Here is an 18,278-nt window from a genome sequence, read left to right on the forward strand (position 1 = left end):
TTGCAACTCTTAGTTTCTTTAATTATTGCTCAAGAGAAGAAATGGTATAAAATTAAGGTGTATAAGAATAAAATTATGTGGATCAGAACTGCAGCAATTCTGTGCAAATTCCCTTCAGCAGGCAGATCAGTGGAAGGAGCAAGGTAGAGGGACAGTTCAGTGTGGTTGCTATGACAACCTTGTGCTGATTGGAATAAGACTGAGGAATCATGATTCATCCCTGACTTTACATTTTCTTTTTCCCTTCTTAACTGGCTCCTGAAGATTTGCAGTCCTTGGAGTCTCGGTGCTATCAAGCCAGGTCACAGAGATACACCATGTAACCAGATGTAGCTGTCCCCTAGCAAGGAAGGCACAAGCAATTCTTGTGGCTGGGATGAACAGGTTATACATGTAAATAAAATGTAGCCAAGGAGATGAAAATGAACAGAATCATCAGAATGCCAAGCTAACAGGCCGAGTTCTGGTACAACACAACTCTGAAAAGACAACCAAAGTAAGACCATAGAAGCCAGATGAATCCATGGAGAGCAGACACAGAAGACCATGACTTGGTCTTCTGATGATAGGAAGAAACACTGTTAATGATAAGAGAAACGAAGCTTTGTTCAGAGAATAGAAATGGAAGTACTTCACTAATAGTTTCAGCTTTCTCAACCATAAAATAAAATACCTGCCTCAGAAAGGATACCTGTGATCCCTTCTGACAAGGTAAATGTGGGTGGGCATATTAAAAACAATCGAAAATTCTTGGCTGATACTGTTTTTATCTCAAAAGGGAAAAGAAGGGTTCAGGGTCATTGGCAAAGCTATGCGAAGCCCTCATAATAATTGTTTTATTCACAACAATAAAATAACAAAGCACATGAAATAAAGTGTTTATGAATGGTATTTAATATAATTAATAAGAATGGGGACTATGGAATTAGTTTCCATTTACCCTTTATCCTGCAAAAATGTGTGTACATCGCTGATGACTCTAATAGAGAAGGAAAGGAGGGAAGAGTAAAGGATCGTGTTTGGGGAAAATAATTTTTGACTCACCTCCTCATACTCTGAGATCATCCACTTAGATTCCTGTCTAGGGATCCTCAGCACCCATTTATGCTTCTCCTCTTGGCAGTTGCCTTCATCAGATAGGATGACCCAGATCCCACCTCTCTTGAGGGAAACATGGTGTATAGACTAGATGAGATTTGGGGGTTTTTTGTGCGTGTTTTGTCTTGGTTGGCTGGTTGTATGTTTATCACTGAGGGAGGGTGTGGGAAATCCCGTAAGCCTTTTCCCTCCTTAGCAGGAGAGTTTTTAGATTGTGCTGCTTGTTAGAAAGGAATTACCTTTAAATACTTCCATGGAAGGTCTTTTCTCTGCAATACGCTCTAAAATTATGGCTGGATGGTGTAAATACTGCTTGATGCTTCAGCATCTGACATGCTCATGCTGAGGTTCTTGACCTGGGTCTATGGGTCTATTCATGGAATTCAGAAGGTGTGTTATCCCACTGAAATTGTATGGAAAAAATCTGCATGTAGTTGTATACATGCAGTGTTCTGGAGAGGATTCCTTGGTTCATCCGATTCTCAAGTTTAGCAGTTACTCAAAAATAGTTAAGAATGACCACAGTCTGAGTGCTCTGTGCCTGTTTTTTCATTGGTAGTTGTATTTATCAGTGTTTTGCCCACTGAGAAATTGGTAAGAGTAGGAAAAAGGAATGATTTTTTTTTTGGTAAGAAAAATATTTTCAGATTCTGAATTAAAACTGATCTCTCCTATTACATAGCAATGTAACATTCTCTCTATAATACTATTAAAAACTCATCAAATGATGCACTTAAAATTTGTGCATTTTAGTCTAAGTAAAGTTTACCCAAAAACATAAATCTACATTAGCCTCTAATTAGTGATATGTATGTTTAGGGATGAAGTGTGCTCATTTCTGCAATTTATTTTGAAATGTCTCAAGATAATAGGATGAATTAATGGATGGATGGAAAGATAGGCAGATGAATAATATGTTACAAAGCAAACATTTCAAAATGTTAATTGAAGAATCTATGTAGTGGGTATATGGATGTTTACTGGATAATTTTTTTGTTTTCCTATATATTTGAAAATTTTAATAAAATGTTGGGGGAATATATTATCATAACATTTAAAGTACGTACAACTGTATATGTCACAGCATACAGAACAGTGTCAAAAGTAGTGAATGGAAGTTGGTTTTATAACTTAATTTATTGAGTCAATTTAGAGGCAATTCTTTAGCGCATAGAAAAAATCTACATATACAGATGCTCCTTGATTTATGATGGGGCTACATCTTGATAAACCCCTCATACGTTGAAAATACCGTAAGTTAAAACTGCATTTAATACACCTAATCTACTCTACTGAATATCATAGCTTGGCCTAGCCTACCTTAAACATGCTTAGAATACTGACATGGGCCTTCAGTTGGGCAAAATCATCTTGCTGCTGCTGCCACCCAGCATCACGACAAAGTATGAATCCAAGTAGTGCTAGCCTGGAAAAGATCAAAATTCACAGTACAGTTTCTACTGAATGTGTGTGGCTTTCACACCATTGTAAATTCAAAAAAAAAATCATAAGTTGAACCATTAATAGTCAGGGACTGTATTCGAATTTCAAGTGCAAAGAACTTATGGTCAAGAGGGATTGCTGTAATATTACTGTACTATAATATTACTTACTCCAGACAGTGACCATGACTGCATATTTTTTCCAGATTGGGTAGTGTTTGCACAGTTTCATTTGGAGGTTGTTCCGCCATAAAGGTCTCCTTGCCATCCATTGCTTTCTAGTCCCTCTAAATATTTCTTTGCTTGATTTCACACCATTAATCTTAGTAATTCCCTTCTGCCCTATCTGCTTCAGATAGGTCTTATCTGAATCGCCCATCTCTAGTATGTTGGCAGTCTTAAGCATACTATATCCCATGGAGCTAAAAAAAGATTTTCTCTGTTCTTTACATTTTACCAGACGTACGTCAGTCCCTAAAAATTAACCTGTTAGATTTTTTTCCTAATAAGGAAGGACTGAGAGAGATGAGATTTAACTTCACCATGTTAATCCAAGCACAAGCAGTTGTATATCCTGACTGGACCAAGGTACTCAATAATTGATTATGAGAATGATATAAACCTTAACACTAAAAAACTTAGTAATTAGAAAACAAAGAGCCTTTCTACTTCAGCATCTCAGGCTCTGGCTTATTGTTTATAACATCTCATGCAGAGCCACTAAATCTAAGAATCCAAAACAGCTTATTGGAGCTGATTGGGCTATTTTGTTTTGCTTGTTTGTTTCATATTTGTATACTTCATGCAATATACGTTCTATTTAGTTATGTTTAAAATGGAACTCTGGTGACTCTCCCCACTCCCCCCCCCTTAACATAAGCAACTAAGTCACTAGATCTGTGTTGGGGTTTTTTTCTTCCAAATGACCCCCATGTTCAAAGTCACAACTTTTGAAAAGAACTTAACAGAGCATCATGGGACGTGTTGGGTGCTTATGGTGCAATTTTAATGCCAACAGACTGGAAAGCAAACAGCATAACCCAGACGAGACATGACTTTGTTCTTTAGCATCTGGGTGAAGAGGAAATAAGAGCTTTCTGGGATGTGCTCCCATTCACAGGTGTGGGAGAGAGGATGTCACATTCCTGGCTCACCACATTGCGTGTGGGTTCTGGTGTGGCGCAAGGCGAAAGGGGATTGCTCTGCCTCTCACAGTAAGATTTCAGTACCCTTAATTCCCATGGTGCTTTTGTTTCAGTTGGCCACAAGTGGACACTACAAAAGCATGAAGCATCGCTTAATCCCAGGAGCCTGGTATATGCTGGCTACCGTGGCTGCTTTCTCCAGCTCTGTTGCCAATGGAAGTGATTGACCCCAGGCCTGCAACCACTGTTCTTTGCTCTGTCACGAAACCACTGAGCTGTTGGCACTTTAATCGTTTTATACCAGGAGGAAACCAATTATGTTGATGTGACTGTCTTATTCATTAGACATTACAGGCTTCACATTTTTAATGAGCTGAAACTCCTAGTCCACATCGTGCAAACCACAGTGAATCAAGACAAGAGTGTAGCGATGACGTTTTCTAATTCATTGCAGTTGCCTTCTAAAAGATTTGACAGTATTTCATAACTCCAAAGGCTGCAATTTAAAGGCTGTCTGAGGTTGCGTGCTAATCAAAAACAGTAAATCATGTTTCAGTTCTAAAGGACAGCAGTGTAAGGAGTGAAGCTAGGAGTTAGTGCATACTTTTTTTCCTTTGCCTTTTAAATGCATAGACAAGTATAAAGACACACATGAACAAACTATTTGTTATCTAAGGAATCTTTCTGGTGCATGCAAATGTCCCATTTTCCCCCACGGGCTACAGTTTGAAAATTGCACACCTTGGGAAGAAGTTTAGTTTCTATGTCATGGAGAGCCCAGGACACGCTGGGTATTTCTCGCAGGCAGAAAAAAACCTTTCAATGATAAGTGTTACAAACCTGGTGCATTGTGAGCAATCTTGGCAGTTGTTTGAAGAACCGTAGCATTATCTAATTCAATAGCATCCTGAGGAAGACAACTCATCACCTACAGACTTCACAGAAGGAGCTGAGCCTTCATCTTTGTAAAGAGTAGGTGGCTGCCCTTGGATTAGCACCTGGGGACTCCCCTCTCAACAGCCTCTAAGACCTCCTCACTACACACAGATAAAACCCAAACTCATAATCGCACGGAAGGCGCTCTGCTCCACCACCCTCACCTACCCTATCCAATTATGTGCCTGCCCCTTTGGCCTCCTTCCTCCCTTTCTACACATTAAACTTTTATTTATCTCTCAAAGGCCAGTTCTTCCTCACTGCATTGGTACCTCTAGGATAACACGTCCATTTTCCATTTTGACTTATAGGCCAGCATACGCTTCCAAACTCTTGAGGCTCCTAAGGACAGCAGTGGTGTGTTGATAAATATTGAACAGCCAGCTCTCTAGAAAGAAAGCAGAGAAGCCCTGATTGGTCATCCTTGCCTTGCAGCTCATGGTATAACGCCTCCTCCCATTGCTAATTTCAAGGGTGACTGTGTTTAACAACTGGCTTGCAAAATTCCTGAAAATTGTAACATTTGACACTTGTGAGCCAGTGCAAGCCAGCTCCAGGCACCACTGGGATTTTGCTTTAACAGTCCTTGTATTATTCTTCCCTTTCACCCTAAATGCTGTTCTTTACAGAAAAAATAGATGCTCAGTAAATGTTTTCTGAATTGAAATAAGCAGGCCACTTGTTGGTTTGGCTCTGCCGCTGTTCATCAGGTTGGGGGATCATTTGCCACGGAGATTCAAGGCAGTATTTATACTTCTTGTCATTGGAGAGGGATGGCCTTAGCCATCTCCTCCATGCCACAGGTGTGAATTTAAATAGACAGATTTATTTACGGTGCAACTGAGAATTGTGGTGAAGAACAAGCTGATGGTCTTGAATTCAGCAGCTTCATTCGAGAAGAGTGGGATCCACCACGGTTCCAATGAAAAACGTCCAGAGGAAAATCTAAAATACAGAGGCAAGGAGATAAGTGAAAATACCCTTGGGAGGGTTGAGAGGAGAGAAGGCTGTGAGCTCAGTTCCCATTTTCTGGCCAACAAATCCTTTGCCATTCTCAGTGCTTGGCATTTGTAATACTTCAGTGACGCACATTTCAAGATTGGAATGTCAGTGTGTTTTAGTTTGTGTGGTAAAGTGCCAGGCTCGCCAAGTTTTTATCATAAACTTGGAAATGACAACATATCAACCCTGTTGTTTCTGTTAGGGTGACCAACTCATTCTGGTTTCCCCCAGTTTCAAAAGTGAAAGTTCCATATCCTGGAAATCGCCTCCGTCCAAAAACTGGGAGAGATGGTCTCCCTGGTTCCTGCCAAGGTGGTGGCTCCTGTAGTGAGTGCTGTGGGCAGTTAGGCCTGGAGCATACAGCTGGCTGCCGGCATGCCAGGAGGCATCGAACCAGTGGCTAAAAGGATGAGAACCTTCTAAACGGCAGTTTATAGAATGTCTTCTCTTTTTAAGGCTATCGTCCTGTTTTTCAGGCACTTTTCCTTAAATGAGAGAATGAATGGATAGGAGAAAATGCTACCAGAGCACACAATGCAAGTATTTATTTCTCCTAATGAAACACATGTTCCCTGATTATATCTATTAGAGCTCATCTTGGGTATTAAGCAACTTGTTATAGTAGGATAATCAGTATCAAAATACTGTAAAATAACCAATTAATTTTGTGGAGAATGCATATCACATGACTTTACATGTAGATAAAGGCTTAGCTTCCATGAGTCAATACTCAGTGATTTATCATTTGTTGAGAACTGTTCATTGGCATTGTTCACACTGTAATGCAGCTACATGGGAAAGAGTTGGTGGGGAGCTTAGCTGGCTCTCTGGTGCTGGCAGCCCTCAGCATGGCCTGTTGAACCCTTCTTGCTGGCAGCAGATATTTCCTACTAGAAATGATGTGCTATGACATGTATGGTGGTGTCCACAACGTGTCGCCACATGACAGTATCAGACTGTGTCCCATAAGAATAAACATTTCTGCTATGATGTGATATTTGTGTTCCTACATGTGTTTAGCAAAATCCCACAGTAACTACTGTATGGATTATGGTAAAAAAAAAAAATAGAATGAAGGGGCAGACCAATTAAAATGTATTCAACTGGGTCTGCTGGGGCTGCTGTAACAGAACATTACACGCTGGGCAGCTTATAAAGAGCAGACATGTATTTCCCGCAGTCCGGAGGCTGGGAAGTCCAAGAGCAAGGCCCTGGCAGATTCAAGAAGGGGTGAGGAGCCCCTTCCCCTTCTTGCTGGGACCTCTTTTACAAAAGCACCAATCCCGTTCATGTGGCCTCTGCTCTCAGGACCTGATCTCCTCCCAGCGGCTCCACCTTGAAATATGATCGCATGGGGGAGCAGATTTTGACCTATGAATTTGGGAGGACACAAACCTTGAGTCTCCAGCACATAGCACTCACAAAAGCAGTTAAAAACACTAACAAAAATACTAGCACCATTTACAGGTGAAAGAAGATAGATGGAAGAGTTGGGGGTGTCGAACTTTGGATAAGAGGACAAAATGTGCCAAGATCTGGGAGGATTATTCAATAAACAGTTCATCCCAAGACAGAGCATGTGGCCCAACCAAGTCAAGAGGAAGCATGTGGGGTAAATGGGCAGCATGTGCAGTTCCAGGCACCTCTTCAGCTTGCATGCAAATGTGTTTGTCTCCTGTGCCTGGCTGCTGTGCGTTGGCGACTCAAAACTTTCCCATTGGAAAGAGATCTCTCCCGTGAACCAACACGGCTTTGGTTTACACTGACACCATTCTCTACTTACCAAATCATAGGCCATCTAATTTACCCTACAGAAATGCATGCTTTAGCTTTGCAAATTTCTGCTGCATAAAATGGTTCATAAGACAGATTCAAATTGTAGGTCATTATATATTGAATTCGAAACCCTTACCATGAAAACTTGCTGGGCCTCAACACTTTGTATAATAATGCTAAACAAGTTTTAATTTGAAAAACAAAAATCCACCCAAAAATGAAGTCACATCTCCTTTCAGATCTTTTAATTAAAGTCAGACCTGAACCCTTGTGTTTCTTTGACTGCTAACTACTTAAGAAGTGTTTATGAGATTTGTGTATGTGTTTTAAGTTTTAAAAAAATGCACACGCTGCTGGGTTACATGACTTTGTGTTTGGTTTATTTACATACAGTTTAGTAGAACTGTAATATATCAGGAAGGTTAAAGTGTCAGAATCCTATTTAATTAACTTATACTCACTTGGGAGCCAGTCAATTATAAAGGTATGCTAAGCAAATAAAGCTTCAAATATGAAATCCTTGAAAAGAATAAGCCATGTTTGATGAAGGCTTTTCTAGTCTTAACTTTGTCATTCAAACTATTTCAATGAGCAGTTTCAAACCTTCCAGTGTATTTATGTATGTGTGTATGATTTTATATATATATATGATCTTTTTAGAAGATTAACTGTCTTGATAATTCTTAGAAGACCTAGATCAGTACTTTCCCTGTACTTTTTTTGGCCTTCTCTGAGACAGGACGTACTCCCAGAATTGCCATCCTTTAAGTCCATATGTGTCTAAAATATGACCAGTTTTACATTTACATAAATTTGATTTAATAAATAGTTACACCATTAAAATAGAGCATTCTTTTCAACCACCACTAATTACATGTCATAAAATGTCTGGTGTTTAATGGAGATTTCAATAAATGTCTGTTGATAATGATGATTATTGAAATGATATGTTAAATCAGTCTTCTCATGTGAGAAATGCTTTGTTTTGAAATGTTAGACTTATAGCTTTGCCTAAAAAAAAATTAATTAAGATCACCACTTTGGCATGAAGCTTAAAAAGTGCAAAGTCGCTGCAATTAGTGCATTGTGCATCCATGTGGATGTTACCAAACAGCTTTCAACTTAGAGGATTTGGACTGTTTTGAATGATGGACCTTCTGTTAAGCTTAAAACAAAAGCCTGTCTATCTCTGTATTCATTTTAATTAATATTCTCTAGCTGGTCTCAAAGATATGTTCTCTTCTGGGGGGAAGAAGCATGATTATCATAAATCAGAAATGAGTTACAGAAGTAGATTTGGGTAATTTTCTACTTCCTTCTGTTTCATCCCATTCTTGCCACCCCCCAAGGAGCTTCAGTGCAATGTCAGAGTAACTGGAAGACAGTCATTTCAGATGGTCTAAAAGAAAACCTGTATTTCAGCCAAATCAAAACATAATTAAACTCACTCAAAAAGTAAAGAAATTAAGCTGTCCCCAGATTTTTTTAAATCAATTTGAAGTTGAAAACTTGTCATTTTGACTCCAACATTCATATATAGAGTCTATAGTATAAAATTTGAGTATATGTGTTTATATATGCAAATGAATATAAGTCATATGTGTGTGTATTTGTATTTAGACATGATATTTTTACTTCAGAGAGACTTGGACTTGCCTAGGTGTGTAGGGTTTAGTAACCTTATTTGTGGACTTAATTTTCTACAGTAGCCAACTCTGCTTGAAGATGAATTAGGTACAAAAGATTAGTTTGGTTGTTTTTCTTAGTATTTTAAGCAAAATCAAACCCAACATGCACAGCCTGTATTTTTCTTGGTTATTTTTCATGTGAACTTTTATTAATATGGTACTTGGGGAAAGGAAGCTTTCTGAACTTCGTTTTCCACGAAAAACAGAATAAATTCTATAGATGATTTTATGTATTAGTTAAGTCTCCGATTTCCTAACTGTTTTCAAACATCTCCCCTACAGTCACTCTCCATATACCTTCAGAAAAATATTCACCCTCATGGCCACTGGCTTCCTCTGACTACCTGTTGCCCAATTTAGGCCAGATTTGAATGCTACTTTAAAAAGTAGACAGTTAAAAGTATCACCCAAAATCTTCACTGAATTACTAAGATTAAGATAAATGTGAAAATTGCAAAGCAAAACTGTAATTTACCAGAACACGTGGGTAAAATAATTCATCCAACATGTGAGTGGAAAGGCATGAAATCAGTAGGTCCTTTCTAGAATACCACCATAGCAGGTCATGGTTTATTTTTCTTTTAATTCCAGCATTATGGAAATTCATTCATGATAGCCACTGGATTTGGCACAAAGATACACTAATTTTTTCATACTGTCTGGATTTTTCATTTCTATTTCCTTTTTTTAAAGCATGTAATTAGTTACATACCTTTCTCCAAATGCCTTCTGATATACCAATGATTTGGATTTTATATTAGTAAAGAAGGTTGGACTTAGTTTTTTAATCTAGGTTAGAAACAGATAAGAGCTAAACTTGGTCAAATGGCATACATTGTTTTCTGGAAGAGCACTTCATTATTTTATAATTCTATCCTGTCTTTGCTATCATGAGGTAGCTTTCTTTCCATCAAATTTTAGTAAGTCTACCCTCTCAGGCATCTTTCCAAAGAAGTCTCTCAAATAGAAATGAGCAGATTGCCCTTCAGTTTCACATACATTCTGGTGAATATCCTGTTCACAATGTAAGAGATGGAAGGAAAACCTACAGTTGTTTTAATTTGGAACCAAAATAATCACTTCTCTCCAGTGAAGGCTTAGGAGGTGGGGAGGGGGAATGGGCCAGATAGAAAAAGAAATACTTGGTGGAGGGGCAATGCAGCAGGATCAAAAAAATTTTAATAATTTAAGTAAAACAATAAAACAAACACAGTACCTTAGTGTGGCAAATGGGCTAGTGAAGGAGAGACCATCTGATCACCGGGAAGCACCCTGAGCTGGGGTCCTGGGCTGTGTCATCCTGCCAGCGAGTAAACTTCATGTGTGCGTAGGGGTGTGCCTCTGTATAGACCCATGGAGATTTAACAGGGAGCAGGAAGGGAATTAGAAAGAGCCTGGCCCATTTTTAATTTGGGTCTGTTTGCTTGCATTTAGCACTTAAGGGCTCTACATTCAGTCTGGTCAAAAGAGTGATGAAGCACTCCTTGCTTATGCCTCAAATCAGAAATGCATGAAGTGCAGCTGCAGAGATAATACATTTTCCCCAAAGGCTTTGGCTGAGCAAATTAGGTGTCAATGGGGTGCCTGCGCAGGCAGTACTCTCTCTAATTAGTCTCTTGAGCCTAGTTGGTGGCGGGTATGAGATGATCTAATCAATTGGTCTGTGTCTGATGGTTCCTGTAAAAATCCTACCAGGCAGACTCTCTCCCACAGGTCACCCACCTGCACAGCGGGACTGCTCATTTTCATTTTTCATCTCCTCCATCACATGATGCTGACAGTTGGTTTTAAGAAAATTGAATCCAAAAAATATCTAGTTCATAGGGCACATGGGTCAGAACAAAATTGCATTATGGGTACCAGCGATCCAATTAATTAATATTTATAGCTGAGAAGCTCTATGTAGATACTTCTGAATAAGGATTTTATCAATAAAATCCAATTTCTTGTTTAAAACATTCATTTCTAGAGAAAGAACACTGTAAAAGCAGAAAGCAAGATAAAAATGGCATCCATTAATCTAATGATTTATATACCTATGAATTGTGCACATAGCTGAGCTTATAATTTATATTCATTGTTCATTTGTATTATGTGTGCAGTCTGTTTTAATAATCTATTAAATGTAAGGGAAGGATTTGCATTATTATTATATTTTACTTCCCTATGAATGTCATATACTCTCCTTTCACCTACATCACCACCCATCACATGTATGATTACATTTAGGTTTTAAAGAATTTTTCTAGCAGTAAACTCACCTACCTTGAAAACTGGAACTGATACCAATGTTGCCCAAAGAGGGAGAAGGACATCGCATGTGCTGGTGAACAATGTCAGTCAGGGCACTTGGCACAATTTGAGCTATAGAGTCATCTCACAGAGATGGGGGTCTAGCTCTCATTGGCACCTCCCTTCCTTTTATTTTATTTTAATTATTGGATACTTTCATTAAATGTCTGACCCCAAACCTAACTAAATGGACTTATCTATAATCACTGTTCACCATTTATTATCCAGTTACTATTACTAAAGGATAATTATCTGATTAGGTACATGTGATTCTTCTGGAAATTACACTTAAAGAATCAGGACAAAGACAAGGACAAACACCATCAATGGCTAAAAAAAAAAGTATAATACCAACCCAACAGAATAATAACTTGCCATGGACTATGGTGACAGTATAGTTTATTGTTACATGAAATCAGGTATACTGAAAAGCAAAGCATTCTTTCTTAAAATATGTTTTTATTTCGTAGAAAGGAAAAGAGAAGAAGGGAGAGATAGAAACATCAATGATGAGAGAGAATTATTGATCAGCTGCCTCCTGCACGCCCCCTACTGGGGATCGAGCCCACAGCCACAGACATGTGCCCTGGTTGGGAATCGAACCCGTGACCTCTGGTTCATTGGTCAGTGCTCAACCACTGAGCCACACCAGCCCAGCCTGAACCTTTGGTTTTGATAGATCCCTCTGTATAAGTGACTGACCTCTCCTTGTCACATGTCCACATCCTGTTCCATCTCTAAGGCCCAAATCAAGTCTCACTCATATTATGAAACTTTTCTGGCTTCTAACAAGACTCTCTCCTTGCAAAGTGTGGGATGGGGGCTATGGCAGTAGTTTCCATGTAATTATTTCTGCTAAGGTGGCAACTTTTTTAAGAAGTGGTTTGATAAAGGCATTTCTGAACAACCTGGCAGAGGTGAGAGGTGGCCAAGTGAGCCACATAGAGAACTGTCCCACAGCAGCAACTATTTGAGACAACAACTGAGGTAGCAAAAGGCCTATATGTGTTGTCCATCTACCCCCAGGCCTCTCCCTCCACCCCACACCTCTCCCAGAAACTTAAGGTAAGGACTTTTGTTTACATTATTTTGTTTACATTATTTTATTTTAATTATTGGTTACTTTCATTAAATGTCTGACCCCAAACATTATACTCTCCTTTCACCTAGGACAGAGAACTCTTATGAATGGAATGTTAGCCCTTCTTCACACCGTTTACCAAAATGAACTAAAAATTGATTAAAGATCTAAATGTAAGGACTAAATTCTTAGAAGCAAGCATAGCGGTAAATCTTTATCATTTTAGACTTGGCAATGGATTTTTAGATCTGACACCAAAACCATAAGCAACAAAATGAAAAATGGATAAATAGGACTTTATCCAAATTAAAATTTCTTGTTTATCAAAGAACACTATCAACATAGTGAAAGGCAATCCACTAAAAGGCAGTAAATATTTGCAAATCAAAATACAAATATTTAAGGAACTCCTACAACTTAATGACAAAAAGACAAACAATTTGAAAATGGACCAAGGACTTGAATTAGATATTTCTCCAAAGATAGACAAATGAGCAACAAGCACATGAAAAGGCACTCAACACCATTAATAATTAGAGGAAATACAAATCAAAACTGTGGTGAGATACCAGTTCCCACTCACTATAATCAAGAGGGGGAAAATAAGAAATTAATAAATATTGGCAAGAGTGTGGAGAAATTGGAGAATTTGTATATTGCCAATGGGAATATAAAAGGGTGCAGCCACTGTGGGAAACAGTTTGCCAGTTTCTCAAAAAGTTAAATACAGGATTGCCTTATGGCCCAGCAATTTCATTCCTAAGTATTTACCCAAAAGAATTGAAAACAGGTATTTAAACAAATACTTGCATATGAATATTCATAGCAGCACTGTTTACAGTAGCCAAATTTTGGAAACAGCTCAAATGTGCACTAGTTCATGGATGGGTAAACAAAATGTGGTATATCTATAAAATGGAATACTATTCACCACAAAAAAAGAAGGAAGTACTGATACATGCTACAATATAGATGAATTTTAAAAACATTATGTTAAGTGGAAGAAGCCAGACACAATAGGCTGCATGTTGTATGAATCTGTTTCTATGAAATACCCAGAATAGGGAAATACATAGAACAGAAAGCAGATTAGTGGTTGTCAGGAGCTGGGGCAAGGGAGAAACGGTGTGCCTGTTTAAAGGATATGGGGGTCTCTTTGGGGAATGACAAATGTTTTGAAACAGATAGAGGTGATGCTGCAAACATTGTAAATGTACTACATGTTTTCATATGACTAATTTTGTTACATGAATTTCAGCTCAATCAAAAAAAAAAAAAAAAGGATGGAAGGTTAAGCTTCCAAAAAATTACCATAGTAAGTGGGAGAAATGAGCAGAGGTGGAGAAGATGCCACCCTCAACTATAAGACTGGAACTTTTCGTTCTCTTGGTCAAGGCAGTGCCTTGCAGGGGTGAGGTCCTTGGTACTACACCCCACATGGGCAGCAGCGGGGCAGCTGCACTGTGAGTTCTCCGCAAAAGGCCAGGGTTTCCTCTTTGCCCAGGAAGATGGCAGTGTGGCATTGGAGAAGGGCACAAGGAGGCCTGACCAGGCCTCGTGGCTCACGCTCTGCCGAAGATGATGAGTTGACTCGGGGACTCAGTGGACTAATAGATCAAATCTCTGGGCTTTGTGACTTGAACCTTGGAGTGTTTCCTTTACCCTTCCTGGCAAGACTTTTTTCCCCTCCTAGAGACTCCATGAGAAAGCTTAAGGATCAAAAAGAAATGTGGGCAGAGCAGGGTAAACCATCCTTCTCTCTTCTCGAACCGTTCACATGGAAGTAGTTATGGAGTTTAAGCAGCACCATTGCAAATGCACAGTCATGTGCAGGAAGTTAGCAAGAGGCTGGCTAACTTCAGGTTGTGTCAGTTTTCATTCTACGGAAACTAGGGCTAATACTAGACAATGGAGGAATTGTAGGCAGCTGGATTTTTTTTAAAGCATCTATATGATCCAATTTTCTGCTTCTTATTCATAAAAATGAACAGGATGCAATGTCCTTTTAATGGTCTGTATGATGCTACTGGCACTTAATGAATACCAGTATTACCACTGATGATTAGGGGAAGGAAATTTGCTGAATTCTCTGTATTAATCCAAAAGGAGGTTAGATTTTTTTTTTTTAATTTTATCCTCACCTGAAGACATACTTAGAGGATGGTGTGTGTGTGTGTGTGTGTGTGTGTGTGTGTGTGTGTGTGTGTGTGTGTAGAGAGAGAGAGAGAGAGAAAGAAAAAAGGAAGAGAAGATGGAAAGAGGGAGGGAGGGAGAGAAAGAGGGAAGAAAGGGAGGGGGAAGGGAGGGAGGGAGGGAGGAAGGAAGGAAGGAAGGAAGGAAGACATTGATTGGTTGCTTTTCATATGTGCTCACCAAGGATCAAACCCACAACCCAGGTATGTGCCCTGACCAGGAATTGAACCCACAACCTTGTGGTGCACAGGATGATGCTCAACCAACTGAGCCACTCCAGCTGGGTGAGGTCAGGTCATTTAAATTCACGGGAGTTAAATTCTTTGAAGGGAAGTAAAAGCAGTCAGAACATTTGTTTATCACATTATAAGAATTTTTTGGGTGAAGGAGGCAACTTTGCCTCAGATACGTGGGCTTGGGGTAGCTGTGGAGAAAACGGATAGGCTCACCCTGGCCTGACCAATTTTGATGTCTCGTGTAATTGAAGAAAAATGAATGATATATGATTTTTTTTTTTTTACCATATAACAATTTTCTCTTTTCCTCCTTTCAGGATTAAGTTGTCATCATTCTGGGAAGAAAAAAAACCATTAATGAAGTGGCCAATCAGAGGAAGGGAATCATGGATCAGTTTCCTTTCACTCCCTGTGGTGGATTTCACTTACAAGAAAATTGAAGCTGGCAGACCCTGCTTTCTCTGCAATTTATTTAAAACCTTGCACGCATTTGGATACCTTGTGATTCCCAAGAACTATGTGAAGATTAAGCTTCGCTTACTGATCCATGGCATGTATTCTTTTCAGTCTTTTGTGTTTGATTTTGTTTGATTTCCCTCAGCAGCGCAGCGTCTCTGTGAAGGTTTTTATGCTTTTACCAACCATGTCTTAAATACATTAAGACAACACATCTGGTGTTCACACTTCTTCAGTAATATCTGTACTTGAAAGCCACACAGTGGCATGAAACAATGTGCACTTTCCTGGAGACCACTGCACATTTTGCAACCCCCAGGAAGGTCATGTTCGGCTAAAGCAAACCCATGTTCTCTGACTGTTTGGCAACTTGGTCCCTGGCTGTGGGGCCCCCCTTGTCGCCTACCTTTTGAGGACATTTCCCAGTTTGGGGTTTTTTTTCTTGGAAACACCACACATTTATATAAGACATCAGAACCTGCTTAGCGTTTTCAAGCCACATAGCATGACTGTTTTCCAAATAGGTTGGAAGTGAAGAACCAAGTATCAAGCATTAAGAACAAAGGACAGGGATAAATTGCTTCCTTTTCAACCTCTGGAGCTGGAGGTGACTTTTTACATGTGTCCTGGGTCTCATCAACATCTTATTGTTTCCATGCACTCTTTGGCACGTGGTGTTTTCTTAGTGGAGAAAAGAGTGAGGAACAGAGTGTTCAAAACTTGGGTGCACGGAATCGGATCGGCTGCATGAGCCCTGAAAGCTATCTTTGCTAGTTAATACTTAATAAGCAAGCGACAAAGGGATCCAGAGTTAAAAATTGGCTCATTTACATCAGAGCACCTGTAAATTACATTTTGAAAACATTCCAAGCTGACTGGAAGCCATCCTTGGAGACCCTGACTTTACACTGTCTCCTGGGGAAAAAACTGTTTGAATGAAGGTTTTAGAAGCAATACGGGACTCATGCTTTAAGGATGGGAAAGGGGAACAGAAAGGCCTGGCTCCCCCTGTTGAAGGAGTTGAGAGACCTTGGAGGATGAAGGCGAGGATGTGACATGGAGGGAAAAGTGGGTTGGGCGTTTGTGGTGCTTTGACCTGGAGGGGAAGCTCTCCCAGGGGGACAGGCCTCACTGCAGAATCCCAGATAATTCTCAGGCCAAGGGGGTGGTTAGGAAATTCATCGAAAGCATGAAACCTAGCTCCTCAGGACACAAATTCCTATGGAAATACTTCCTGTACATTGTGTCACATTTTCCTATTAGTCAGAAAGAAGGAGAGACCAGGAACTTGAAATGCATTGCACTTTGGGGGACCAAGTCTAGGAATTGTGAGCCAGTTTGACAAAGACTTTCTCTGAGAGTCAGGTAAGAGAAAGCTTTTCTATAGTCACACCCAGTATACCTAGGGAATGGGACCCAGACTTCCTAAACATTAAAATGGTACCGTCCCTGGAGTGACATGTGAGTATATAATACAGTCAAGGTCACAATCCATCGTATCTAGAAGTAGCATTCACTGTGAGCTTCTCCATGTTAAGTGAGGAATTATTTACTGGTTGGTGTTAAAGAGAATAAAAGTTACCCGAGGCTAGAGTATTTGCTACCTAGAAAGCTTTCCCACTCTTCTTTCATGCATTCCAACTCATTAGTAGTCTTTACAGGTATTTTGATTTGTGTATTTAAATTAGGACTTCTTACAGAAAATATGGAGAAGAAAACTTACGTGCAATTAAAAAACAGCCTTGCCTGTGATTTGTCTTGAATTATTCATTTGGGGGAGAGGCTTAACTTTTGTATTTTACTAAGTTAAAACCAAGAGCAACTGATGATTAAATCTTACTATGTACTAAGCTTTCTAACTTGAACATTTGAAAATATTTAGTGTTAAAATTCTTTCATTAGGCATAGTAGAGTCATTCAGAGATATTGCCCCTGTCCCAGGCAGCTTCTATTGGGGAAAGGAAACACGCTAGTACTCAGCAGGGGTAAATCCGTTTTATTGCGGGAGACAGACCTCTCAGAAGATCATGTTTAGGAACTTTTAGTTCCCCCTCCTTGCCATCAGTACAGAACATCCAAAGTTTGGTTTGTCTCTCCCTTCTTTCCTCTCGCATTTGCAATCATGTTCTCCCCCTCACCCCCGCCCTTTTATCCCCACTGTCTCTAGCTGAGGGCAGCCACGAAAATCATTGCAGAATGCGTTCATTAGCAGATTTATTATTCCATTGAGAAAGCACTGGAATGTTTTGTGAGATTATTTTTATAGGAAGGAGTAGCTTGAATTCAAACAGCTGGACCCGCATGGGGACTGTATACACACAGTATTCCAAAAGGAAACGCGGGACTTCGTGTCCATGTTCTTAAAGGAGCAGTATGGTTGACTTAACAATACAAGTTAGGTAGAACATGGGGGGGGGGGGGAGATGTTTGCAGTGCTCAGAAACAATGGGGTATAAAGCAGGATGGCTGTCCACCCACTGAAACAAGCGAGAAGCTACTTCTACCTCGAAAGAGTGATGAGAAAAGTTCCAGGGCGCCTCCTCCAGGCTTGCAGAGAAAGCAAGGCCTCTGGGCACCCTTCCCTCAGTGTGTCCATGACAACCAGTGTCATCCATGCCCTCAGTCATGTGTCTCTATAAGATACTCATCTGTGAATATTACTGGTTTTGTAATCTTTGTTATATAAGAGGAAGTTTAGGCTGTACATACTGGGGTAGATTATTGCCTGCCCCCTATACATAGGAATATGCTGCATAATTGTGCATAACTTCTATCCCCCTTACTGGCTTGTAGGCAGAAGAAACCACATATGTTACTGCCTTGCAATCCTCATACACCAAAACCAAACAACAACAAAAAAGAAAAAAAAAATCTCAAACAAAATCAGCAATCTCCTATTCTCATTCCCTTCCCACAGCAGCATATTTTAGAGG

General features: G+C 39.7%; 1 protein-coding gene across 2 annotated transcripts in view; it reads left to right on the forward strand.

Moving 5' to 3' along the window:
* CDK14 (cyclin dependent kinase 14) overlaps nt 1-17,754 on the forward strand; it is a 532,130-nt gene extending 514,376 nt beyond the window's left edge. For both annotated transcript variants that reach the window (XM_059712254.1, XM_059712255.1), the window contains one exon: nt 15,207-17,754. The gene's annotated coding sequence lies outside the window, so the exon portion shown is untranslated. The remainder of the gene's footprint in view (nt 1-15,206) is intronic.
* The last annotated feature ends 524 nt before the right edge of the window (nt 17,755-18,278 follow it).

The sequence above is a fragment of the Myotis daubentonii genome, chromosome 10 (genome assembly GCF_963259705.1).
Source record: "Myotis daubentonii chromosome 10, mMyoDau2.1, whole genome shotgun sequence".
NCBI classification, from domain to species: domain Eukaryota; kingdom Metazoa; phylum Chordata; class Mammalia; order Chiroptera; family Vespertilionidae; genus Myotis; species Myotis daubentonii.